A 27,876-nucleotide genomic window follows, 5' to 3' on the forward strand; every position below is an offset into this window, starting at 1 on the left:
ATGTTAGATGTGTCAACTGCCATTTCTACATTAAAAAACCTTCCTTCAATCTTTGCCATCTGTACCCCCTTTCCACTGCCTGGAGACGTGCTGCTCCTCTTATCTCTTTGCACGCCTGTGCTGTGCCTGATAAAAGATTCTGCTTTGCAGAGTGCAGATTAGTTCATTGCTGGCATTAATAGAAGCCATCACTGCTAACTACATTCTAAAATAACCTTTCCCAGAAAAATCAACTAGGGAAAATACTTCTATRCACATCACATGAATATTATACTTTAAGATATATTTTAAAAAACAGACTAAACCTCATTAGATTATATTACCTATTCAAAAGTGAAATAGCGTAGCTAGATACATATTAGAAAGAGTAAATAAAACATTCTGAATAAAAACAACCCAAAAAAATGTGGTTACATTTTAAAAGACTCCGTGTCAGCAGAAGCATTGGAATAAAATCCTCAAAAGCAGCTATTTGATCACTATGAGCAACAATCCTTTTTTGTACTAAAATCTYCATAGGATTTCCCTCATAGTTCCAATACTGCAGAATGAGCTTTGGGAGATTTCTCTGTGAGTGGGAAAAAATCAACTGTTAGAAATTGTAATATCTTTCAAAACTCTTTATCAAATCTTGTAGTTAAGTTTAACTAAAATTTTCATTCAAAGCCAATTCTTCAGTAAGAGGACAACAGGCAGATAGTGTGACTTTTACTAGGTCGTTGCAATTTCAAAATTCAAACTACTGCTGACTCCAGGAGACGAAGTGACAGTAATGGGAAATGGCAAATGGGAAAATAAGAGCACATTATCCATAAGGGTAAGAAGAGGGGATATAGTCCCTTTGCACTGCACAGACRCTGATGATGAGAGTCTGTGCATCGTTGGGTGCTACTTCAAAGAGTAAGAACATTTCAGTAATTAAGGGTTCTGTCTTAGACACCAAGTTGAAAGGGACTCASTTTTCATCTTCACCTCAGACTTCCTTTATATTCTTGACGGAGTCTTTTGCCTATTCATAATCTTCAGATGTACAGAGGTAGAGCTTTTCAAAAAAAGAGCAAGTAATTTTATACAAATGTGTTTGAAATAGCACAGGAAGATGGATCTTGATAAAGTTTTTATTATCTCTTTGATAGGCCCCTTAATTTTTATACTACTGCTAACTGGGAAACTGTAGCAGAGAAACCAAGGCAGAAGTACCACAAATTGGACTCTTTTCACAGAGGTGGGAGGAAAATGGAGCAGTGGKAAGCCAGAATTATATTTGTATTATACATTATCCCACAGTTATAAACAGCTTCAGGTCCTTCAGTAGGATCACTCAGAGGTAAAGATACTTTTTCAAAGTGTTACTTCAGTAAAAATTTCTACACAATTAAATTTGAATGAATCTCACAGCTGCAGATCAAAGCATTCATGCTGCTTTAGCTTTGGTCCTAGGCTGCATTATAATACTACGCAAACAAAATTTTGTCACTGTTGCAACGTTTCACTGCAAAGACAATGTAATTCACATCAGTTTGGTATCCCCAAGCAGCCACTGCAGCTGGGAAACCATTACTTAATTAGAGAAAAACATGAGTTCACAAATTAGCCAATTAGTGTCTGCAAATTTTAATCTCAGCATATTTCATAAAGCAGCATTTATTAAGCAGAATATCCCTCCCGTTCTCCATCARCCTATTAAAAAAAGAATATTTCTAACTGCTTTAATATTTCTAACTGCTTTCATTATACGGTCATTGTGTTTCAGATCAAGGCAACAGGATATTTGCTATGGGAAGATGGACWGCAGACAGGCAGAAAATGAGACAAGAAAATGTTCTCAGATACCTCTTTGTGTGTCTGCCTAAGCAGAACCTGAACCATTCAGAATAGTTATAGATATGTATGATACGGTTTTCCACATCTTTTAGTTTCAACAAAAGTGAAATGGTAATCATAAATCCTTTAAGGTAATAATAAGTCACTTATTTAAGGCAAAATACTTATTTCTCTCTCTAAAAAATCCAAACCAAAATAACTAAACAGCCAAAAAAAAAAAATCTACTGCAATTTTGAGGTGAATGCAACTAATAAATGAAAACCAAGCAGACATTTTTAAGCAAGTTTCAAGAAATAGTCAGTACTCTGCTTAACCTATTATTGMTTTGTCTGGGGCAGTGAAATGTTTCAGGAAACATGACACCTCCTGAATTGCAGGCCTCTAAGAATCTACAGTATCTGAAAAGTGGTAAATTGATGTATTTCAGAAATATACTCTGTCACCTGCAAGTCCTGCACATCAGCTTCTGCCTGCTGCCTTATCCTAAAGAAAATGGTTCATTGGGATAAGCTGGTGTAGACAAGGGATAGGGGTGCAAGGGGATGTCACCATCCTGCTTCTTTCACAGGGTTTGTAGAATTAGTAGCTGCTGACTTTTTGTGGCTGTCTTGTCCATGTATTTGCCTCAGGGTACCTCTAACGCTGTATGCTTATCAAATCTGTATCTGTAAGATTTTAAAGTCTTTAGTAKAATTTTACAGTCATTCTTCAACAGTATTTTCTCATTCCTCAACTTTGTTTTCATACCTCTGCTGAAATTTGTCCAAACAGCTGAGCACAAAATGTACCCAAGAACAGGGAAACCCCAAGTACACAGTAGTTTCCTTCAAATGTTTCCAAAGCTTTACAGGAACCTCAAAATTACTGGAAACTATAAACCAGCAGCACATAATTTGAAATTAAAATATACATAGGAAGGGGCTTTAAGTAATTTCTGCCGCACTGTTTTTCTACAATATAGCTTCATTTTAATGTATTGAATCATGCCTGGAGTTYTTGTAAGCTGATTCTGCATAGTATTATTTCACAGAATTAAACAAATGTGTATTCATCCATTGGTTCAGAGGCCKAAAGCCCTCCCAGGAGCCTCACAAAAGGAACATAATGTTCCAAGAGCTGGATCACTGGGTGTGCTGATGGGTGTGAAAAGTCTTGTATCTAGATAGTAAGCTATTGGCTGCAGTTCTAAGAGTGAATAAATTATTTTAAGCTTGGTAGTAATTTACKCTCACAAAATGAGTAAGGGTACCATCTGTTCAAGTAGAGACAATACAAAATACTTTTAATTTGATATTAAATTGCTCASTTTTGACATAGCTGTGTCACTGGTGAATAGTCCTTATACTGAAGTCCTACAGAAATAGAAACTTCCCTTTTYTGAAAAATGGGCAAGAAATCACCTAGGCCACTAAACAAGGTAGATGGAAATTAAATAAATAATTTTGGAGTAATATATGGGGGAAAATTTGAACTCTTATAGGAGGAAAAATAAAAAAGGAGGAAAAAAAGATAGTAAAACTACTTGAGAGTTTGGAATAATTTCAGGTTAGCTCACCTCTTCTCCGGTAGTGTTAAAACTTTGAATAAGCAGGGTATTCTGCAGCAGGAAGCACAGGTACGCTTTATGCTCAACTTACTTCATTTCCATGTTTCTAAAAAAAGCCTTAACTAACTCCTGAAGTTCTCATTCACCTCCCTAAAGATCTTCCAGTCATTCTTCCAAAGTAATTGAAATCATTTGAGGCATTGGATGTGATGTGCATACAGAAGCTAAAAATTTTAGAAGAATCTGGCTTTAAAATACTTTTTTTTTTACTTAATAGTCTATCCATGGTGTTACCTAACAGTAATTAATTTGTGCTGCCTTCTAGAGAAAGTGGGATCATTTCCTATCCTCCATAAACATTTTTATTAATTCCTACTGGAGAAAGATAGAAACTCAGTTTTAATGATGTAATTGTATCAGACAAAATAAATTATTAGTTTAACAAGAACTGAGAAGAATGACCTGAAGTAGATTTGAAGAGCTGTATCATACTTCCTCCTCTTCTCTCGCACGAGAAGGATGAGGAATCTATCCTCCTCCCTGTGCTGGTAGTTTGCCAAGTCAGAGGAAATTAGTTGAGTCTACTATGGTTTACTATTCATATTACAGAGTAAAAAAGAGAACAGCTGCAGTGGATACTCAAACACAGAACAGTGAGCTTTTCCATGGCCAAGGAAGTTCATGGTTCAGGTCCATGAAACAGACTCTCCTGCAAAGGAGAACATAAAGACACTAASGCAAAGTCAATCACAATAAGCACCAGTATTAGCACTTCAGTTGCCTTTGCCTTTTCCTTTTTTTGGGGGCGGGGGAGGGGAGCAGATCGGTAGGTAGTAGAGGAAAATCAAATTTTCTAAATTCATCTGCAGGATACAGAGAAATCTTTTCTCACACCTTCTCCTACATATAAGAGCCAGCATGGGAAGAGGCCTAACATGCTTACTAGACACAATAATAAATGGATGATCAAAGTCCTATATCTCTAGTTGATTGCTGGATAATAYATAAAATAGAAGACTAAGACCTCTATGGTTTTCACTTGAAAAAACAGATTTTAAAAATTATTATTACTACTGTTAATTGAAAAGGATGCACTGCTTCAATGGTGYGGTCCCACCAGAAGTGTTAGAATATGATCTTTGTAGGGATAACCTGAGTGGCTAGAAGAAAACAGAAATTGCATTCACTGAGGTTAGAGGAAACACTAGAGAAATTAGACACAAGTTAATTCGAATTTGTAAAAGAARATCACTTCCTTGGATACAATACAGAAAAGTATGTTATATTTAGGAAGGCATATGAAAAGGAACATGCTAATTACAGGCCTGAATGACAGGCAAAAAAGTGGTATTGTCTACAGCAGCTGAGAATGGAAGTAACAGGAGTACAGGGTATAAAGACTTCAGGTTCAAAGGTGTGCTGCTCAGATATTTCTGTTTTAGCAATGCTGAGAGAACATCTAAAATCTTGAACAAAGGCAATGTCTGGAATAGAGGTGCAAGTATAAATCATYCATCAACTAAATAAGAGATTACTGAGATGAAGGGTATAGAGGCAAATAAGAGAGAACAATGGACACTGTTGTACAGACTTCTACAGGAAAAGAAAGACTCCWTGGGAAGGCACCTTGTAAAAATATTCAGGACCACAGAAAACAATACAGCCATGAGAGACTGACAGTAGAGAATACAATTCCAAGAAAAAATTGAAGAAAAACATGCTGACAGTGTCAAAGACCCTTGAGAACAGAGCAATGGTTTTGATCTTTGACCACCAGAATGAAAAGTCTCAAATCAAAAAGCAGTTCTAAAGAAGTGTCATCTGAAGACTGCAGTTTGGTCTCACAGCTCAAAGAAGAGAGGAATACACCTGGGTWAGAAGGGACCTTAAAGATCATCTTGTTCCAACCCCACTGCTACTGGCAAGGACACCTTCCACAAGAACAGGCTGCTCAAAGCCCCATGACACAAAAAATAAACTGATGTGATAAAGTGGTTTGGCAGATTAAATTTGGTACTTTAATTTGCAATGCTCCTTTTAATCTAAGTTTTCTATGCATAACTTCCTTCTTGGCTAGCAACTTAGTATCTTATATTAGGAATTATGTCACAAATTGGAAAATTTTTCCCCTCTTTTTTAGGATTTAGACCAGACTCTTAAAATATCACTGCTGAAGGGTGGCAGAAGTACCACAGTTCAGGGGAACACAGACAATGTTTCTGCACAAGCCAGGTAAGATCATGAAGAAATTCCACCTACAATAATCATTAATATTCTGAGTGCTTTGTGAATAATCATGCAACTATTACCATGCACACTGTTCAACAGCCTCAGAGYGTAGAGCTGCTCCACCGTGACACGAGTGGGTTCTCAGAATCCCCGTTTGGCCAGGCCCCCTGCACCCGCTGTGCTGCTCCAGTACTGAGGTACAGCTATTCACAGAGGTACAGAGACCTGTGTGCTTCCAGAACTTCCTGCTGGGATTSCTCCCAGGGTGAGGGAAGCTGAGCTGAAGCTGTTTCAGTGTCCAGGTRCTGCCTTGCCTGGCTAGAAGGGACTGAGCAGTGACAGGCTGTAGTCACAGCCACTGTTGCAGGTGTGTTTGAACGTGTTTGAGGTGACTTGCCCCAAGACTAAGTGGCTGAGGTGGAAATTGTCACTAGGGACCAGAAAACTTTTCCAACTTGTTTTTCAGTTCTGTTGCACTCTTCATCTCTGCAGAGGGGAAAAAAAAAAAACAACAAAATAACAAAACTAACCCTTTTTCTTTTTTTCTTTTTCTTGCCTTGCTAGTCTTGCAGAGATAGAACGCCTCAAAAAATGGTGACACTGGGCTACAAAGGTGTTATGTAGGACATCTACATGTACAGCAAAATACTGTTACTTCTCTTTCTTATCACACACTACAAGCAACTTGAACTTTCTGCAGCAAAAATAGCTGAAATTACTGCAGCAGGAAACAAGGAAAGTTCTCTGTATTTCATTAAGTCTGGTTTTTCTATCTGCAAATTTTGTAATATTGGTTTCCTTTATGTTCTTCTACAATTGCTGCTGCAGTCATGCAACTAAAAAAAATTTAAGCAACTAAAATAAGAAATTAACGTATTCTAAAAATTKTATAAATGGTTTGGGTTCAGACATGAAAGAATTTCTAGTGCAGTGTTAAAAACTGAACTTTTTCAACAGTTAATAGTCTAATTATTTTCCTTTAAGATATGCAGTCTTCTATAACACACTCAGTAAATTATCTCTTCAATTGTTAGAAGACTGTGAAAGAAAGTTACAGCTAATTCAGTACATTTCCTAGAAGCTGTACTCAAGATATTAATGGTTCCTACTAAAGTAATTTAAATAGGCCTCTGAGGTCAATCACCTCTAATTGATCTTGTTGTGATAACTTGGTTCCATGGCATTCCAAAGACATTGTCTCTGCTTATTGAGAWGCATTTCTTGTACAATAGTACTATAAAAGCTGCCATTTATACTTCATTGTACATTTTGATATTACTAGATTATTTTGTTATAATGTCCTTGAGATCTACAGTTACAGATCAGTTAATTTTCTCAAGTTCTTTACATAGTAGGGCTTAAAAGTGCTGCAAAACTTGGCTGTGATAAGATTCAACCCTTGGGATTAATGCCAAGAGGTGGCAGTGAGCTGCTGTACCACTGCACCACACTGCAGCAATTTTCCTAGGCTAACCCACAAACCCATGGATGCACTCTGAATGAATAAGCAGCATTCGAATGCACACATTTACAGAAATACTTCAGGTTTCCTAGCAAGTGTGATCTGATGAACAACCCCACACATTTCAGTCAAGTAAAGCTTTACCAAGTATGTATTTYAAAGGTCAAGGAGAGAGTAACTTMCTTTTTAAAATAAGGGTCTGTGCCRTGTTCTGTTTTGGGAAAAGAACTGCTCATCATGTTGAGGCATGAAGTTATAAAGGAACCACAAAAATAGAGGACTAATGCTCCTACAAATAGGAGGCTAATAGASGGCAAAYAGATGCTGCCATGCTGAGATGATGWGYAAAGGACATRCTCTGCAGAAAGACTCAAAAAACCTGTGCCTATGGGATAATAACACYAATGAKGATGTGGTACTGCTCTTTAAGAAACATCTTCAGAGGTTATACAGCAGTCCTGAGTAACCTGGAACTCATACAACAAATATATCTCAAGTTGATTCTACGTAATAAATCATGGGTTTATTACCATGATTAATTTGGGGAGCAGAGGGCTTCAGGAAGAGATAACTCATTGCTTAGTTATTCTATAGAAAGAGCRGACATATCATTTCTGATCAGTAACTCCATTGGAGTTGAAAGATGGAGAACGAAAACAAAGTATACTTTTAAGACCTTATGAATTACAATTCCTAGGGTTTTTTATTTCAATGCAATTATTTTGAGATTTCAGCAGGAACTCCGCCWTAAAACACTGTATTGTTCATACATGAACAAAAGAAATAAAAAATAACTTTACCACAGTAAACATTGTACACCCTCATAAACACTGTCCACTAGATTATGTGCTGGTGATGATAATCTTCTTTCTAACATCTAATAGGTATTTTACCTGTTAAGAAAATCAATATGTGATTTGACTTACCAGTTCTGGGTAGTAAATTAATGTAGTTTTAACTGCACACAAATCCTGATCAATCTCTTACTTGTTCTGATTACTACACTTGAATATTTGTTACATCACTGGAGAACACATCTAGTACTGAATTGCATTTCCTCAACAGAAGTGCTATTTACTACACAAAACATTTAGACAATGTCTGGAGGCTGTCAAGAACATCATACTTTTATAACATAACTATTACATTATCTTAATTAGCAGGATTCTTAAAAATACCAGAAACATAAAAACATTTGAGGGAGTATGTATTTTGTCATTAACTCTTTTCTTACTTGAACGTTTCTAATTTTAGAATTAAAAATACCTTGAGATTAAAAGTGACATAGTTGGAACAATTAGTATTCTTTTAACTCTTTAGGGATCACATTTAGCCAGCTAGCACTTACTGCCAGCTTTATTCTCACTTTCTAAATATTTTAGTATTTATCTTTCAAAATCATGGACTCCACTTCCCTGTAGTTAGTGCAGCAGTCTGGTGGACAAAGCCTTGTCTGCACCTGAGATCTCCTGATTCATTTTTCCTAGGGCAGTTCATCCATSTATTCCTTTATCATCAGTATCAGTCTTCTTAATGCTTTCCAGAAATCAGTTATATCATCAATGATGCTGGAGGTGTGGATTTGAAATGTAGTTCAAGAGAAAGAGATGGGTATGAAGTAACACAGATGGATCTTAGAATAAACTGAAATAAGAAATAAACCTTCCTCACATTATGCAAGTAATTAGTAAATCAATGATGCTTGTGTACATTATGTGGAAGAACAGATATTAAACTGGAGAATCTCAAATATCTGTAATTCTCATATATCATCAGTTGTTTTTAGCATATTAGGATGATGAGATGTCTCTCAAAATCCCTTCCAAAGTGCTCTGATTTGCCTCTGATACATATTACTGTGTGTATAAAGCTAGACAAAGATAATTCTGTTTTTATCAGTTCAACTTCAAACCATAGTGACAAGCCATCTATTCTTATTTATTTTCATTTTCCCATTCAACWCCAACTGCAGCCCAAATACATCACCATAAATTGTGAAGCAGGAGCCTGGGGAACAAACATTTCATAGGTCTGCACAAAAGGACTAGAGCACCTTATTAAAAATAAATGTTAGTGCTTCAGTAATAAAAAAGCCCTTAATTGTATCAATAGTGTCACCTTTACTACATGAGCAATGAAACTTGAAGACTCTAAAATTGCCCAAAGGGCTGAYGATTAACACCTAAGTAGGTCTTAAACTACCATACCCGGTGTTTTCTATTCTTGAATTGTTAGTTGCCACCTTGAGAGAGATTTTCTTTGCATCCAGAAACACAGTCATGGCAAGTAGTTAGAAGAAAATAAACCAGCTGCTGCTCTGCACAGAAAATCACTGCATGTCACTTTGTTACAGACAATATAGGAAACACTGGSAAAAATCCACTGTATTATACCCCAAACCACCACTGTTTACACTCTATGCAGTGTAAAAATAACCAATGACATCTAATCATTGTTGTCCAGGTCTGCAAATCTGCATCCAATTTGATTATAGTCCATGACAAATGAGAATGCTATTTCCAATTTCAGCCATCCTGACAGATTACAACTGCACTCCTGCAGCCCYGAGGCAGCGTATCTTGTTTGTTCAGGACAAGCCTGATCTGAGATTTTTTTTCTGTACTTTTTCACCTTTCATTTACACTCAGGTGAATTTAAGCCTTGTCCTCAAAATTATTTATCACTGAAATGATGACATGATGCAGAGGAATTAGTTGAATAACTCAATAAAGGCACTTCTTAACATGACTGCTGTATTTTACATCTGTCTGGAGCACTGAGGTCTGGGTGAAGTTAAGGAAGGAGGCTTAGAGCAATTCAGTAAAGAKAGGCAGAAATGTGTATAAAGCAGCATACCAAGAACAGCAAAACAGGTAGCTGTGTCTTTAAAACCTATTTGCAACAGATCAATTAAGGAATGAATGCTTTTCYGTGGAATTAGGAAGCGAATGCAGGAGGATGACTGACTAGAAAATTACAGGACACAAAAAGACAGCAGTGCAAAGTAACAATGTGCAAACCCAATGAGAAAAATTCGTTCCAAAGCAGGAGCACACACTGCAGGCACCTAGCTCCTATTCTTACTATAAAATCGAAGTGTACATTAAGGAAATCTGTGATTAGCAGTGTCTTCTACAAAACTACAGTAAATGGAAGCTAGTTAGAAGAGCAGGAAGTGAAATATGGTCCCTCCTTCAAAGATAATGTTCCTGTTCCAAAGATATACGAGCTGTTTATTTAAACGGAGATGCAAAGTCATGCAGGAGAATGCAGACCTCCTCTTGTCCCTTTGAGAATGAAAGGACTCTTTCCATTTAAAAAGATGCTTCTGCAGTAACAATACTAAAAGCTTCAGAACGACCTTGTCTGAATCCACAATACAGTAAATCCTAACTGATGGAAAAATGACAAAAGACAAGCCCAATTTGCACAGTGCTTTGTCAATCAAGGCAYGTTATCCCCTCTGAGATTACTATACATGGCATGCCCAGAGCTGCTTCCTTTCACAGGCACTGAGCACCTGGACAGGGTTACAGTTTAGTACTCCTAAATCACTGAATTCCTGTATCATTTGATAGACTGTTTTTCAGTTTTTCATAGTGTYTCTCCTACAGATAGAAAACTCCATAATTGTCTTGGCTAAAGATGGTGGCAGTGAAACTGGATCAAAGGAAGGTTGTCAAGGTTTTTTTGCCATGATCTCTGTTAGATCCACAGTATTTGACAGAGGTTTACAGAATTAACTACTGGCCTTGTCCATGCCTCATCCMGAAGCTAAAAGCCAATCTTAATCAACATTGTCCTTAACATAACTGTATGTCCTTGCTGCAGACATCAATTAAGGATGACACATTAACATCAGGCTATATATTGCCCTGTGACACTGCACAAGAATTTATTTGGAAGTCTTGTGTTTTTATGTTATGATTAGTTTGAAATGAAATCTAAAACCTAAAAGGAGTTTAATGCAGAGCAGCCATTTTTCACAAACAACTGGAGATATTCCTGGGGCAGAGGTGTTTGAAACCCAGGTGAAAACATTCAAGAGCATCTCTTTCTGAGGAACACACATGCACTCAAATAGAAGAGATTTGCTCATTCATATTTTGCGTGCTTAAGAGGGCATATTCTTGTGTTTACTACRTATCAGGTAATTATTGTAATCCATGAATATTTCCTCATGGTATTTTTCTGAAGCCTTTTCCCAGGAGGCAAGACACAATTATTCTTAGGATGATCATTGAATGCAATTGCTCCTAACAGCCACTCACAGCTATCATGGTATTACTTCAGATGTACTTCCTGGCTGCAGTTACTGGGCTCTCTTTCCTCTCCTTTTTAGTGAAGAATAAATTATAAGTCTGTTTTGTTTTGGATCAGACCGAGTTGGAAACAGCATAATAAGATATGACAGGTTATAGCAGAACTCAACTCCTGAGAATTCCCCTATTTCCCATGCCAAATCTGAAGATGCCATAAACTCAAATCCTCTATGCCAGTCATAAAATTTTAATTAGTTAAACTAAAAATACTGGTACTATTTACCACTGTTGTTATTTCTTTCTTAAACTGCTAGATTTAACACTAGTGAAACAGGTTGCAGATCACAAAGGCTGTCACTATTACAATAATACTCTGTTTCAGCATACACGTGAGCATCCTGCTCAGCTTCATTATAATTAATCAGTAATCTAGTGTCTTGTTTCTCACTGCCAAATGATAAATTAACTACTAGCTACATTCATGGATGGAATATTAATTTATACAATGCCCTGGGGTACTTCTGTGTGTAGTACAAGATGCCTCACGAACAGATCTCATTCAAAGCTTTAGTAGAACCATAAAATAAAACAAGAGTAAATCTAGTCAGGATCAGCTGCAACTATATGAAAACTGTAGAGATCTGTATCAGCAATTGTAATAAACAGCATTGAGATATTAAAAATTACACTTAGATATTGCATGGAGAAACAAATTCTTCTTTTAAGTGCAAAAAATCAAGTACCTTTCCATGCAAAGAATACTTTGGGGACGTTTGTGAAAAACACTGGCTTTTTCAAGGTCGAATGATGTTTTCAGASTATAGCATTGTATGGGTGTTGTGTAATGGGGAAATTTGCCAGTTCTTGAAGTGAAGTTATTTTTTCGCCAGTTGCTCTGCATTATCTTTTCAAGCTTCCCATTACACGCATAAGGACAGCAGATGGATCCAGAGGTTCTGCCTCTGGCCTTGCCTGTTTCAGCATTCCCAAGATAAAGCTGCAGGCTTTACCTTGCAGGGTTTTTCAGCTTTCTAGTGCGTGAAAAATGACCTTTGCACAGGTGCAGAAATGATACACAACTGTTTGTCTCTTCCATAGTGTTCTTTCTGCTTTATCTGCATTTTTTCCAGCCTCTGAATATCAGAAAAGACAAAGTATTATTTTTTTAAATGGGGAAGAAAGTTCCACAAAATACTAACAATCTTGTGGTATTTGGCAGTACCAAAACCTGTTTAAGATGCATTGTATCACGAAATTACAGTATGACAGGATATATATTTTTTTTATTTAGTAGCTCTGAAAACATAATAGAACTTCAATGGGGAAATCCTGTCCTTCGTTAGTTTTTAGTTAGTCCAAAGAAAACTGAATATATAAGACAAGCTCTTGGTAAGACCATAGTGGGGACTGCAGCCCCCTGTAAAATGCTAGACTGCATTCTGATAGCTCACAGCATCCCAACTGAATGATCAGATCAAGGCATTTGGTCATTTGACCACAAACTGCTTCAGTTTTGAGCCTATCTGCAATCCAGAATGGCTCTCATAGCACAAGAAACACAGCATACAAAAATGCTTGCCAAGAACRGGATGAAAACCACTGACAAAGAAACAGGGTTGTTTTCAAATTTGTAGCATAATAATGTTAATTATTATGAAGATTTGTCTCACAGGAATTTTTTTAATTCCTCCTCATTCTGAAGTCAATCATTGCACCATAGATAAAATAATTTCAAGCTTTAATTATAAAAGAATAGGCAACATATTTGAAAGCAGCATAGAGATTTAKCTAAGTCAGACATTTCAAGCAAGGCTCACATTTTGATTTCCCCTTCTGTTCTCGCATTTTAATGTTTCAAACATCCTGCTTTATGAGCAGGTTATCACTTATGCCTTGGCAAATGTCTGAGATCTCCTGCCTCCCTAGCCCTGGCAGTTCTGTCCGACGGGATCAGAAACTGGTACCATCTCAACATCCAGATTTTTACAGGCAAAAAAGGATTCATTTATCAAGCATAGTGTATGGAGCTGCTCCTGCAGGAATAGGAAGAGTTGATCTGCATGGAGTATATTATTTTATATGAGCTACAGCACACACATTTACAGGCATTTATCTGAGGTATCGTGAGACAGACTTGACATCAGACTCAGTCACATCTTTGTTTACCAGGCTTGGAGRTCTCATTAGGCACACAGAGGAAAAGTTTTACTTCTTCGTTCCAGATGCAAGGTTTTTGGAAGGAAAAAGGATTGGATATGTGCTTTTGAGCTTCTGTTGCTACCCTTTTGGAAAGCTAATCATCAAGTTTATCAGTAGAGGGCATTCTTCATCAAACATGCATCAAACTAAGGGAGGGCTCCCAAGGTGACTCCTCAACAACATACCAGGCTAGCACTACCTAGTCTRTTTAAATTTTAAAACAAAACCCTGGACCTACCATATCTAATGTTGGTTTAATAAAGACTCTTAGTTCATCTGAGATAAAATTCATAATATTAATAACTGCTGGATGTTTTCAGCATTCAGCTATCTGRAAACCAAAGTCTGAAGATGAGGATTTATAAATTGCAAATGAAAGAACTACTCCCCAATGATATCAGGCAAATGAACATCATGTTGGTAGATGTTAAATCCTAAAGCATAAATAATCTCCTTAAACCTACATCTGTGAAACCGAACAGAGAACTCACAAAAATATCTGCCCCTTATGCTCAACAGAAATAATTCAAGCAAACAAAAGATGAAAAACAGGGTAGTCAAAATGCTCTTCACTATTGGATTGTTGGATATAAATGACCTGGGTGGAATTGACTTGATTTGGTTGAAAAAAACCCAGCCTACCACCCTACAACTTGCAATTCAAATTTCAGCACATTATTTAATGCTATTAAAAAGAAGCAATCAGCTATGGATGGATCATCCACAGTACCCAGTATATTTTAAGTAATGATATAATCGTTTATCCTCTGTTAGGGTAGCTGGAGTTTTACATTTAGGATGTTGTATTTCCTTTGAAATCTGGTTCTCTGCAGCTTTTTTTTTTTTTGTTGTTGTTGTACGGAGAGATCTTCTGCTTTCCAAAAAAGTACCACGCCTTTCCACAGATGTTTAAATCTTCCAGCTGTAGCATACTCTTATATTGAAGGACTAAGATCTTATACCTCTATCAGGAAAAGTTAATTGGTAAGGTGACTATTTAGATAAAGCCTATTTCCTGTTCTATTTAAGGATCTATTTCCAGATGTTATTATAGTGTCACACTAGGAAAGATGTAAATTGGGTTGATCCAGACCGAGTTTTCTGAGATGTAGACTGTCTCTATTATTGTATTATCAATGCAAAGAATAGTATTTTAAAAAACAAAAAGTCTTCATCAACTCAGTCAAAAACACTTGAAACAACATTTGTTACCTAATTTGCCCGTTTCATTCATAGTTATTTGTAACAACCTGCATTTGGTTTGATGTGATTTGTGTACTCACCTTCTCCCAAATCAATTTCCAGCATTCCATTTTAAAGGAACCAAAGAGGTTACCTGCTTTATATTTATACCGGTATCCACAGATGTATAACATTATGGGTGGGTTTTTTCTGGTATGTAGTTGAAGAGCAAGAATGCCTTCATGTCTGTATTTATGCTCACATAGATTCARGACTGTAGCTACATTTATATGCAAAGCAGCAAACCCTATGCTTGGTTACTCAGACACTCCAGCAATGACTGCCTATAATTTATAGACAGAGGATGACAAAGTGCCAGTTATGTAAAGAGCTTTGAGCAGATAAACAGACTAGTCTATGCAGATTTCTATCTGTGAAATTGCAACACCAAAGGCAGTGTTCTTTTACTTTGGAGAACTGAGCTAATTTTTTGGCTTCTTTTTCTCCTCAATATCTTCATTGCCTGAACAGAAGATTTCAAAGTTTCATTTCTTTTCTAATGCTACATAAAGCACAAACAACATTCATCTTGGATGAAATAAAATATGCAATTAGCCTGAAGTTAAAGGATCCTTTGAAAAAATGTGACTGGCTATCTCAACCGTCTACTCTAGTTCCAAGAAGTTTTTCAGTAAAGGTGGAAAARCCCTTTTCAAGAAATCTACAGGCAAAGTTCAAGTGAAATTCTTGATTTAACAGACTCTTCTGTCCTGAAATTGCAGGTATTAGCTCTGTTGTTTAAAATGCTCCACTTACAGCTAGGAAGTGAGGCATCATTAGCTGTCTAGGCTCTGATGCACAAGTCTTATCCCATTAAATCCTAATGGCTTGTAAAGGAGAAAGGAAGCATGTGGATCTTGTCTAGTTGAAAACTGAAGAACTGAGCTTCACCAGACAAAGCAGGGGAACAAAGACATTTCTTTGTTTACCCCTGAAGTTTATTCCCTGTCTGGGGTGGTTCCGGTAAGAAAATCAATATTAAAGTCTCTGAGCATCTTTGGAAAAAGCATCCATTTTATATGATTCCTGTAACAATTTAACAGAATCTGTATGATTCAAGTCTGATGCTGGGAGATGATACCCCACAAATTAATCACCTCTGAGCATAGTTCCCCTTACRCATCAGCCCGCTGAAGGTCTGAGGAAGCATTTGTTTTCCTTTGGACCTTCATGATGATAACTGAATGTTCATCTCACTTTTGCCAAGTCWTTACAGGGAACAGCAACAGTTTCAAATGAGATGGTAGATCGYACTCTCTACAGGTGTCTGATAAAGCTGAAATATTGTTGTTATGAAAATAAGAGTAAACAGAAATATTGCAGCAGAAATGGCAGAACAGATTAGCATGAGCCTTTGGCAGTTCATACTATGCTATGATACTATTTGTACCTTTTTGGCCTCTTGAATAGTCTTGTACTCTGCACRTCATTCCTCCGTGCTCATTAACTTCATGAAAGCACAGGAGATGACAGCTGGCTATATCTCTTCTTTATCTTCTCCACCATCTTGTGCTCTGCTAGAGATGGGAACATCGAGAGTTCTAGCGGCCTGTCAAAATCCCAACTATTTGGAGAGTTTATCCTTTGCTTGGGGCTGATTTTTTTTTTTCTTTTTCTTCACATGCAGGTATATAAGACTTTCCCTATCAGTAGTGGACAGGCTAGGCAGGCAACAGTGCAATACAGAACAGGGTGAACACTGAAAACTCACTGTTAGACAATATTCTAAAAAATACTAATACAGCTTTAGCCATTCTCACAGAAGAAGTGTACACTGTGATTGAATAAGATACAGTGTCAGCAGGGTTAATTAGATCTACAGTTGGCCTAAACAAGAGATTAGGTTTGGACTGCAGTTGGYTTAACTGCAGCATGCAATATAATGGTATTATTACACAGAAAAAAGCTCTGTGTAACAGATCTTTTGGAGAAAAGGTACCAACCCTGCAGTGAATGGTTGCCATACCCCAAGGTTAGAGCTGGGCAGAAGTATAGAAAACACCCACACACAGGAAGCCTCATGCTCCATACCTGACATTGACTATCAAAGGACTAGGGAAACATTAATAATATTCTCTAATATTGTTTTATCTTTAGAAATATATACATATAAAAGCTAGTGTGAAAACAAGTATTGCCTCAGCATTTTATTTCATTTGTTGTATAGTTTTGATTAATGCATTKAAATAAGCATACATTTCCTAGGTTCTAAGTAAATGTACCTATACACTTGGGTAACACTTTCAAGAATTAGCACTTTTCCTTTAACGATAAAACAGTTAAAAAATCACTGAGACATTGCATTAGTACATTGTGGGTCTGTCTATTTTGTAGTTATCTATGAATTTTCCAATTGAGAACCCTGCATCTCTCATCACTAAAGATGCAGTATGTAGCTACTGAGGGCAAAAATGTAAATGACAGTATGAGTCTTGCTGACTTATTTAGTAATTTCATTATTTGTTGATAAATAGACTGGTTTGTCTTCAACTGATGCTCAGGGCAATAGGTGTATATAAATTTAAATATCTGGTTCAAAGCAATGTCCTGTCTACAGCTGCATAAATATATAGATATATGACACAAAGTATTATGGCTRGCAGAATATGATCCCTAGAGTCTACTAATTATATAACGGTTGTGCTCATTGAGAAAGTCAAATGTAGACTAATTCCTCTAACAACTGGAATMATTTCTAGTTTTCTATCATTAGGTCAACTCTGTTTCACCTTTTTAAAGCTCACCTCTGAGCTTTATTATGGTCTGAACAACTACTCCATGGCAGTCTCCTAGTGGTAACCACAAGTTCCTGTGTTGCAGCAATAGCCGGCCACAGTCCTGCTGGGGCTGGTGGGACATTCCCAGGGACAGGAGTACTGCAGGGAAGGCTGCAGCTTGTAGCAAAATTGTAGCCTTGAAAGATGCTTGAGCTGCACCCAGTTCAAATCAGAGGTCARCTTCCAGGCTCTTAATGATACAGCACAATCCCTTAATAACAGAAATTGCCCACACTGTAAAACAACTACTACCAAACACTGTGTACACCTTTCCTGRGCTCTCCCAATGGATTCTGTCAGGCACCTAAAGGGCTTTCCTGAGGATCCAACTTTGTACCATTGTATTTAGCCTAGCATTGCAAGGGTATAATCAACTTCTGTGCTTCCTGATATCAGCCCCTTTACCAGATGCAAAYCCTGAGCAGTCACATTATATTTTCCTTTCCATTTAATTCTTTATTTTGTATTTGCTGCAATAACAACTTTCAACTGGGGGCAAATAAATCCTAATTTATGTAGGTTGTGGAAAAGTCCATTAACCAAGATTTCATTATGTTAAGTATTCTGCGGACATTCCTGMCACAAAGAGCTTAAAAATCTATAACTAAGTCTACAGCTGACAAATGAATAAAGCAGACTTTGAGGAGTTTGTTTAAAAATCAAACACACCCCCAGTCCCTCCCCAGTGACACAGTACTGGTAAAGAAAACAACACTGAATATAATGTAATAACTGCAAAGCCATCCTTTTATATCTCCAGAGCAGAAAACTTTTTATCCATATGCTATTCATATTTACATAAGCAAAATATTAAATATGCTAATCTATAAAGGTAATTATTTTTATCTTTATTGTTTAACCCAGCAAGAAGGTTAACAGCAAAATTCAACTAAATAGCAGAACCAAATTAAGATTTTCCAGTTAGGTACAGTTATATTCTCTGACAATTATAGACATACCTATTATTCAGGTTTTCAGTAAATGTTTGGTCTGCATGCTATTGATTACATCCAGAATTTTACAATCTTTTGCTACCATACTACGAGGTTACACTGGCCTGGTACCACGTTTTTACACTATTCTTTTCCTCTGTCAGATTAATTTAAACAGAAAATACCAAACTGTGAAGTGTATTTAGACAGGTCAGTCTTTTGAGCAACGACAGTCTACTGCTGTCTTCTGAATGCCTTCCACCGAGGGACCCCAGACATTTGGTTTGCTCATAGGCTCCGCTACAACGAAGATTTTTATCTTCTTTTTTCATCACCTCCATTTCAGGATGCTACTATGTTGTTAAGTTCCATCTGTATGGTAAACGTCAAACTTTACCATTAAAGAATTTCTGTTTGAATTTCCCCCATTGCTTGTGTTTAGCATGAGGGTCCCTCAGGATGATCCTGTGACAAGGATCCTGGTGTGCAGCTCAGGCACAGGAACCATCCTGCTGAGCCTCCGAGGCTGGAGGAGCMAGGACTGCCATAAAGTCACCCAGGGGGACTGACACTCAGTGTGTCAGTGTGACCAACAGGGTGCAAGTTGTCAACCAGTCACAGAGGGTCAACCTCAGTTGGCAGCCTGTTGGTCACAAATTTATCTGATGATGACAGAGATAACATCTTAAAGACAATATGGATTTCATTCTGTCAGCAAACAAGATTCATTGTGCCAAGGCACGGGGAGGGTGGGAAATTTAGAGCAGCAATAAATGTTTTTTTCTGTTTCCTAACATTCCAGTGGGATTTACCCATACTACAGTAGGTTACTATATTACCYTAATTACTACTTTAAAAAGGAATATCATTACATAGAGGAAAGTATATAACACCATTGACTATTTACTAATAAAACAGCTGGTTCAGAAACTCTGGATGACATTGTTAAGTACCAATGGTAGCTCAAGCTTAGTTCATTTAAACAGAAGCTGGTTAATATTAAGGAACTTGTTTCTACAACAACTGCTGTAGCACTGCCAATCACAGGAGCTCCGGAATTCAAGGTATCATATTGTGCACAGATGTTTAAAGYACACACTCATAGTTCATTCCTGAAGCCTGTTGGAGTATAAGCTAAAGCTGTGATTCTCACACACCAACAGCTGGAACCTAAACTAAACCATGAAATACCAWAAGACTCCCAACACTAAAAAATGTTACCAGATCTAATCTAACATTAAATCAATGTTAGTTCAAGAAMAAGACAGGTATTTTACTGAATTGTGATTAAAAACTTTAGAAACAAATATAGATATATGCACAGGAGAGAATACTGTCACAAAGGTGTCACAAAGTAGGGAATAAATAATTCCCCTACATTTTTCCTCCAAATCATTATCTGTTAGTTGGTGGGTCCAGTTAYAATGCACATGAGTTGAATAATAAATGGAGGACAAATACCAGAKTAAACATATGCTCAAGAGATCATTTATTATCACTTCAGATAGGTGTGGAATAGAYGTGGTAAAAACCTTAAGGCGATCTCTTTCCAAGTACTGAAAACAGCAAGTATCACAACAGTTACCTTTTACTTAAGGGAGAACTGAGACTTCCCCCGACAACTGAAAATAAAAAGAAAACCACAGAAAACCAATCAACCAAACCAAAACCCAAACAAAAAAAAAAAATAACCCCACCAACACAACTGACTCAAAGGTATGTTCCTGATACCATACAGGTATTTTCATGGCAGCTGTTCCATCAAGAAAGTAAATAGTCATTAACCAGAAATTAAGAATTCTGCCACCAACAACCKTCATAATCCTAGAATCAGCAATACAATGCAAATCACTATTTACAAGGAAGTGTTCCCTTGTAGTGCTCATTTTATGTCTCTCATGCAGCACTGAGCATGGAATTTTTAGTCACCAAAAGAATTCCTTCCCTTTCATTCATCTAGTATGCAACAGCTCTTATCTCCTGGGCCATAACATGTCAAAYACTTCTACATAATTAAAGCCACACTGATTGACTGGCTAAGAATATCACAGGGATAAGTTTCTTTTTAAAGCTGACTTATCTCTAATCAAGAGTTGTCTTCCAGTAACACAAAATTTTGTGCCTAGAGGACATTTTTTATATATCTACACACACACATATATAGAGATAATGTTCCTTTCTCTTCCAAAATACATCAATAACAAGAAAATATCATCATACTCTGATTTCCCTTTGTAGTGTTAAATTAGAGAGCATAAAGGATGGCAAGAGGCACTTAGTGAGGTAGGCAAAATGCACGTTTTTTRAAATATGGAAATAATAATTAATGTTCCTCCTTTGATATAAAGCTTTATTGTACTCCTAAATAGGAGTACAATATTTTCATATTTCATTGGTTTGTTCCCAGCTGAGRTTTGTTGTGATGGTGGGGTTTATTTAGGAAAGAAAATAAAAATCTGTAGAGGCCAAAGAAACATTAACAAATTGGTGACAAGGCTTATGTCTTATGAGGTTATTTTGTATTTTATCATACTGTTAACACTTCATTCTTCTTAAATACAAATCTAAGGGCAAATTTAAATATCAAGGCAAGCAATCTGGTAGCATGGCAACMATGTGCTATGCTGCATAGTAAGAATTTGGAACCATGCAAGCCTGCTTCTTTCCTATAGTGGATCATTTTATAAGAGCAGAAATATTTTTGTTCTTTGTGTAACTACCTTCATGATTATTCCTCTATTAGTAGCTGTTGTGGTCTTTGAAACTCAAGACAGCATAGCAGCCCTGTGAAACCTGTACCAGTGACAATGGCAATCCTTACCAAACACAAAAGCTGCAGATTAGAAGAAAAAAAAATAAACCTAGAAAAAAAGATAAGTTTAGTAGAAGTGTTTAATACAAGATTTCATTCCCAGGAGAGTGATTTGGTATGGATTTSAGGAGCAAAGAAGCTCTGATGCAATCTTGCTTCTGCATGAGAAACAAGCAATTCCATCTCCATGCACTCCCCCTGACGTGTTGAAAAAACATCTCTCAGCTTTCAGAGTATGAGTTTTGAGACTTATTTTAAGATTTGACTAAACCAAAAGGGTGCACTTGCCCTTGCACTGGAATAATTTTTGTGGTAGCTGGTGTCAGTGATTCTTGACAATAAAATTAATTTATTGGTGTCATTTCACTCTTGGTGATTGGGAAAAAAAAAAAACACGTAAAATCCTATGTCATTCTAGAACAGAATCTAGTCTGTGCAATATTCATTCTTCTCAGCTAATCCAGTCACTCAGGTATATATACCATTTTGCTGGAGAAGGAAAATGCTAAGTTAACTAACACTTTTGATCTTCTGATCTTGAAGGGCACACTGGGTGACAGAAAGTGCACCCAAGCACCTTTGTTTCTGGATAGTGGGTGAAGGCAGTAAAGATGTGCATGGCATTCTGGGAATATTATTTTCTTTATTAWTCTTAATATATAGAACAGCTACTTCACTGAACCTCAAAAGTGAATGCCAAACACAGCTAGTCCTTCTGGGAGGTTCTTACAATATTGTTCAGATTGGTACTGTCCCTATGGAACTTGTGCTTCTCACCACAAGGTCCCATGTTACATAAMACCACTTGGTATTTTGGACTCAGTGGTCAAATCCAGACCTGYGCCCTCACCAGAACTGTGTCACCACTCATGGTTACTGTTACAGAACTGTTACACTGGGTTCTGAGCTGCTTGTTTTTGGGCTTCTTCACATTGAAGATAGGGAGAAGTAAATGTGCCTGCTTTTGCCATGCCTAAATGACCACATTATGAATTCTTAGCTAAATCTAACCTCTGTACTCAGGTGAAAGAGTTTTGTATCTTACTGCCTTACACTTAATCTTCATTAAATGAATAGTTAAAATAAATCTTATACTAAATCTTCAAACATCAGATCCCAGGAACACTTAATACTACTAAATCTAATCTTAATATACTACTAAATCTAATCTTAATACTACGAAAGGTAGATTACAAAGACAAGAAAAACTTGCCAGGTCAAGCCTCTCCTGGACAATGTTTTAGATATAAAAAGGATTTCACTCTTCAGAAATGATCAGGGTTACTGTATAGATTGACTTGGSGAGAGGAACTTATGCAAAGGTTGTAGGTGAAAAGTGCATCTGTGAAGAGGCTCACTCAAAAAGTAGACAGAAATCTGGAAATAATGCAACTTGGTGACATGCTCACAAGTATTCCTAATATCCGTACACAAACCAAAGTTCAAAAGCTCCTTCATTCAATTAATAGAATGGAAATATTCAATCTGTCTTTTAAGTATTAAAGCATAACAAATKATTTCTGCCTGAATATTCATCACTAAGCCTGTAACTAGGAGGACTATTTTCTGAAGGAAACTTCATCTTCATAATTCAAACTGACTATCCCAAGAAACACCTTGTGCAGCTCCCACTGGAAGCCTAGGTTGGAATCAGTGGATGTCTGCATTGCAGAAGTACTATTTGAGAATCCTTATCTGGACTGTAAACCTCACATTGGTTATAACTGACATACTTTGTATACATTTTTACCAACTTTCCTTCTATTTCAAGAGAAAATGAAATCCCTTCATGCATGAGTGTACTTCAGACTATGTATCTCCAGCAGTATTTCATGCAACCTTGTTATCTGAGAACACTAATACYTTTTCCTTGTCATCCCTACCTACAGGGCTTCTAGTTCTTCCTCTTTGGCTTACGTGGAAGCACCTATTAATCACAGAATTTTCCATACCAGTCTTTGCTCAGCTCTAACTTATGCCTCTTGAAGTGCAAATCACCCTCCTCTGCTGCAGCTTGTGAATGAAGATAGTAAGTACTGTAACAAAAAAGGAAAGGAATGTCATGTACTCAAATGACTGAATTTACCTRCCAGCATCAGGAACTGTTCAATCCACGAATGTTTTTACCAGTTGTGCATGGCCTTCCTTCCAAAAAATAACCTTGTTGGCCAAGATAAGACTTAAGCTCAGATAAAACTGAGAATTTGAATGAAAGTCCTCTTCCCATGGATGCCATGACAAAGCTTAAGTGATGAATCTTCAGCTCCTGCAGACAGTACAAGCCTAAAGAACTACACACTTCACCAATCACATGGTGCTTTCTTGAGCTGTTTTTCATGCAGCTCTCATGGGTCCTCAGGAAAAAAAAAATCTTACATGTAATACTCTTCCCAGCAGACTAAAAGCATTTGCAAGTACTTATAATGATCATTTGACTCAGCGACTGCAAGTTTTCTGAGTGTCTAAAAACCAGTGAATTCTGATTCTGCTTTCAGTTCTTCCTCTGAACTTGTGAAGTACATGTGACTGCATCAGTGCTTTATTTTCTCCAGCTGTTACAACAGTTTTATTTTTTCCAGCTCCAACAACTACTATTACATCGCTTGCACAAATGTTGCAAGGCTTTAATTTCCTCATAGTTGTGCCAAAATATACCTCATAGAAAAAGCTCTTGCTTGCAAGTAATATGCTCTTCTTCTTATTTCAAGCAAATATCTCTTCCTTGGGAGGCTCATAGTATTAGTYTGTATTAACAGTAATGTACTGTTGCACAGGCAATAAAGGTCAATGTATCATATTGATACTGTATTCCATCTTTGCTGAGATGAATGGATTAATCCTAGAATGGAGGCTCTAAATCTTTCTAAAAAAATCTGACTTCTGCAAACATCTGCTTCTTGTATCATGTACAGATAGGCACAAACATACAGGTGTTTACAGGATCATAACAGTTCAGGCTGTTAAGAATGTCAGAGATCTCTTGTCCAACGTTCTTTTCAAACYAAGGTCAACAGTGAGCCCTGATCAGTTTGCTGAGGGTCCAGTCTGGTCTTTAAAATCTTTAAGAACATAGACCACACAATACCCATGTACAATTGTCCTTGTGGGCAAAATATTTTGCTTGCATCCAGTCTGAACCTTTGTTTCAACATATGCCTTTTGTCTCTCATTCTTTGGCACATACCAGTGTGTTGAGTCTGGCTCCAGTTCCCTGAGGAACTCTTYATAAGGACTGGAAGGCCACTGTTAGGTCCCCCCACAGTCTCCCTTTCTGCAGGCTGAGCAAGCCCCACTCCCTCACCCTCTGCTCACAGAGCTCGGCCTCCAGCCCCAACCATTTCTGTGGCCTCTGCAGAAMCCCAGAGTTCTTAAATATCTTCCTTGTACTAGGGGGACCAAAACTGGWCATAGGGTTATAAATGTGACCTACTGGGTGCTGAGAAGAGGGGAATAATCACTCCTTTTGACCTCTTGGCTGCCCTGTTGTTCATCCAGACCAGGATGCTCCTGGCTGTTCTTACTGCCAGAAGATGTGGCTGGTTTATGTCCAGTTTGCTGCTCCCCAGGACCTCTGGGCTTTTGGCAGGGCTGCTCCCCGGCCTCTACATTGCAGTGCTTAAAGCATACCATTGCCTTGTTTATTTAAACACGGATTACACATGCAATGGATATAAAAAGTCTGCAAAAGCACCTAATCCCTGATGTGTTCAAAGGCTACAACCAAGATTTTGTTCTGAACAAAGCCATCATCGTCCATATTTCTCCCTGCGAGCTGGTAGCTTGGAACAGGTCATTTGCTAATTTCTCTACCTCAGCACAGGAATATAAACTGAAAGATGTTTAAACCATGGTATTTTCACAAATTATTTCTTAGCAAATATTCTTATGAGAACAGCTGGAGAGATGGTAAAATTATGCTTCTTGAAGTGGTTTTTCATGTTCACAGCCTTAAGCAAAGGTCACTTTTTAAAGACCTAGCTTGTTTAAATTCATGTCCAGTCCCCAACCTGAACAAGCATTAATCAAGTAACTGCACATAACATACTTTTCGAGGTTCATCCTTAGAATTGTAATACTTTGACCAAAAGAGCCAAGCATTTATGGCCTTTGCAAGAACACTTTACCATCAGAGGATCAAGAAAGAGCAATAATGCAGCTGCTGGTGCATTTTTTAAAACAGCTTTAGATATTTCCAAGTGCAGATAAGAGCTAAACTATCAGAGAATGCAGAAAGTCTGACAATCAAGGTTTATAAGGACAGTTCTGCAGCWTGAAACCCTATGAGCCCCAAGTGGACTAAGGACAGTGGCTTCAACTTTAGTAGYTCAGTACTCCTAGAACAACATATGAAAGAAAAGCTCTTTCATCTTGTCTGTCCCACATGGAGAAGAACCGGGATGATACAGTGATAAATTTGCATCTTAGGCTTTAACATAAATGTCAATCTTTTGCTTTTCAAAGACCTAACCAGCACATACCATATTTTAACTTAAGTGGCAATTAAGACTTAAGCTATAATTCCTCCCTTTTARAGCTATGTTATATGGGAAATACTGTAGCTAACACAGAACCACAAAAAATATGACAGCAGTTGTTTCTCTTTTTCAGTTCTACTCATTAAGTAAAGAGGGATTCCTGGATAACAGGCATAATAGATAAATACCTTTCCTGCAAACGGATCTCCCAGCTCTTCCTGGGAGATTATAGGGTGGCCTAGGTCAGGTAATACAACCAAAACACTACTTGCATTTTTCAAGCTGGTTACAGTAATTTCAGACTTTCCTTAAACATCACTGCAATGCACATTGTATCTGTATTATGCACTTTGTATGATCTATTGTCTTTATTGAAATTTCTTTTCTTGTTTGTCCTCGATTAGCGTGSAATAACCACCAAAACGAGGATGCGAAGTACATAGATCCGAAAGCACAATTTGTCAGTTGAGGCAAAATAAAGCAGTCTTTGACTTTCCAAGATGCAGCTCTAAATGCAGTRTTCCTTCCTTTCCCCCACCCCCATCCCTTTTGTTATGGCAATACAAGGCACCACTCACATATATTGAAAAAAAACTGTTCAATAAGAGGCAAACAGACTATGCAATAATATCTCATGCTGTTTATCCCAACAAAAATCAGGTATTCTTAATTGAGCAGCCTTTTCCCTCCAGACCTCACGACGAAGGGAACGGRAAAAGAGCGGATCAAAGGCTCTGATCCTTTTGCTATAGTGGAGGCACGAAATCAGAACCRAATACAAACTCGGAGCAGTGCTGCATTACAGGTGGGCTCCTCTCCCATTTCTTTTCACTCTTATCAAGACAAACGGACTTAAGTCTCCCGCCCTCCCACAAATCGCTGACATGATGCCGATGCTGCACGGCCGGTCCCCGGTTACCCGGAGCCGCCGTCCGGGCACGGCGGGGCTGAGGCGGCCGGGCCGAGCGCGGAGCTCGCACCGTCCCGGGGGAGCCGAGCGGAGCCGCAGCCCGGCCCCAGGGGATCGCCGCCGGCTCTCGCTCGCCTGGCGGGGGGCGGTGGCGGCGCCTCCCCGAGCACAGCGGGGACATGCGGCCGTGCCCGGTGCCGGAGCCCCGCGCCGCTGACCGCGACGGCCGCTCCGCCATGCCGCAGGGGCTCCCCTCAGCCCGGCTCCCCATCCGTTTGCGGGCAGCTCGGTTGCCAGGGGGTGGGGATGGAGATGGAGATAAGGATGAAGATGAAGATGAGGATGGAATGAGGCGGGAGAAGCCGTTCGCGGGAAGGRCAGCTCCCAGCCCCGATTCGAGGGGAGCACCGTCCGTGCGGGCGAGGAGCAGGGGCGCGCCCGGGGGCTCACCGCTGCCCTGAGGGGAGCCGCGGGGATGCTGCCGCCCCACCCCCGACGGAGCCGCCGGTGCCCGCGACGATCCGGGTCKGTCGGTCCGTCCCCCGCCCTGCGCYCCCGGTCCTTACCGCGGTGCAGCGGCGGGGTCGGTGCCGGGCAGCGGGGCAGCCTCAGCCGCAGCCGCTCTTTTGTGTGGCTGCCGAGCGCCGCACACCGCGGCGGGCCCGCCCGGGAACCTGCCTGCGCCAGCGCCCGGGAACCTGCATGGCGCATAGCGCGCGCGCCGCCTCACGGCCCCGCACAGCGCGGGGGGCGGCCCGGGCTCCGCACAGCGCGGGGGATCGGCGGCACCGGCGGGACGGGCGGGACGGGCTGACCTGTCCGCCCTGCACCGAGACACAGCCCGGCTCCGGGCCAGCTCTGTGTGTGCCAGGATCCTCTGTGTGACCAGCGACAGGACCAGGAGCAATGGCCGTAACCTGAAACACAAGTTTCACCTCAGCATGAGGGACAACTTCACATTGAGGGTGCCGGAGCACTGGAAGAGCTCCTCAGGGAGGGACTCGTGTGTCCCTCTCTGAAGACATTCCAAACCCACCTGGACGCGTTCCCGCGTCAGCTGCTGCGGGTGACCCTGCCCACTAGCCCGAACAGTTCTGTGATTCAGTCGTGTACCCATACATGGGCACTGTGATTCAGTGGTGGTGCCCATACACGGGCACTGTGATTCAGTGGGGTACCCATACACGGGCACTGTGATTCAGTGG

The 27,876-nt window shown here is 38.9% G+C and overlaps 1 protein-coding gene across 2 annotated transcripts in view; it reads right to left on the minus strand.

The window, feature by feature from the left end:
* Nucleotides 1-27,315, minus strand: part of APBA2 (amyloid beta precursor protein binding family A member 2) — an 86,936-nt gene extending 59,621 nt beyond the window's left edge. For both annotated transcript variants that reach the window (XM_057371885.1, XM_057371883.1), the window contains exon 1: nt 27,238-27,315. The gene's annotated coding sequence lies outside the window, so the exon portion shown is untranslated. The remainder of the gene's footprint in view (nt 1-27,237) is intronic.
* Between the last annotated feature and the right edge of the window lie 561 nt (nt 27,316-27,876).

The sequence above is a fragment of the Malurus melanocephalus genome, unplaced genomic scaffold, assembly GCF_030028575.1.
Source record: "Malurus melanocephalus ecotype Western Australia unplaced genomic scaffold, MMel_1.1 scaffold_160, whole genome shotgun sequence".
NCBI classification, from domain to species: domain Eukaryota; kingdom Metazoa; phylum Chordata; class Aves; order Passeriformes; family Maluridae; genus Malurus; species Malurus melanocephalus.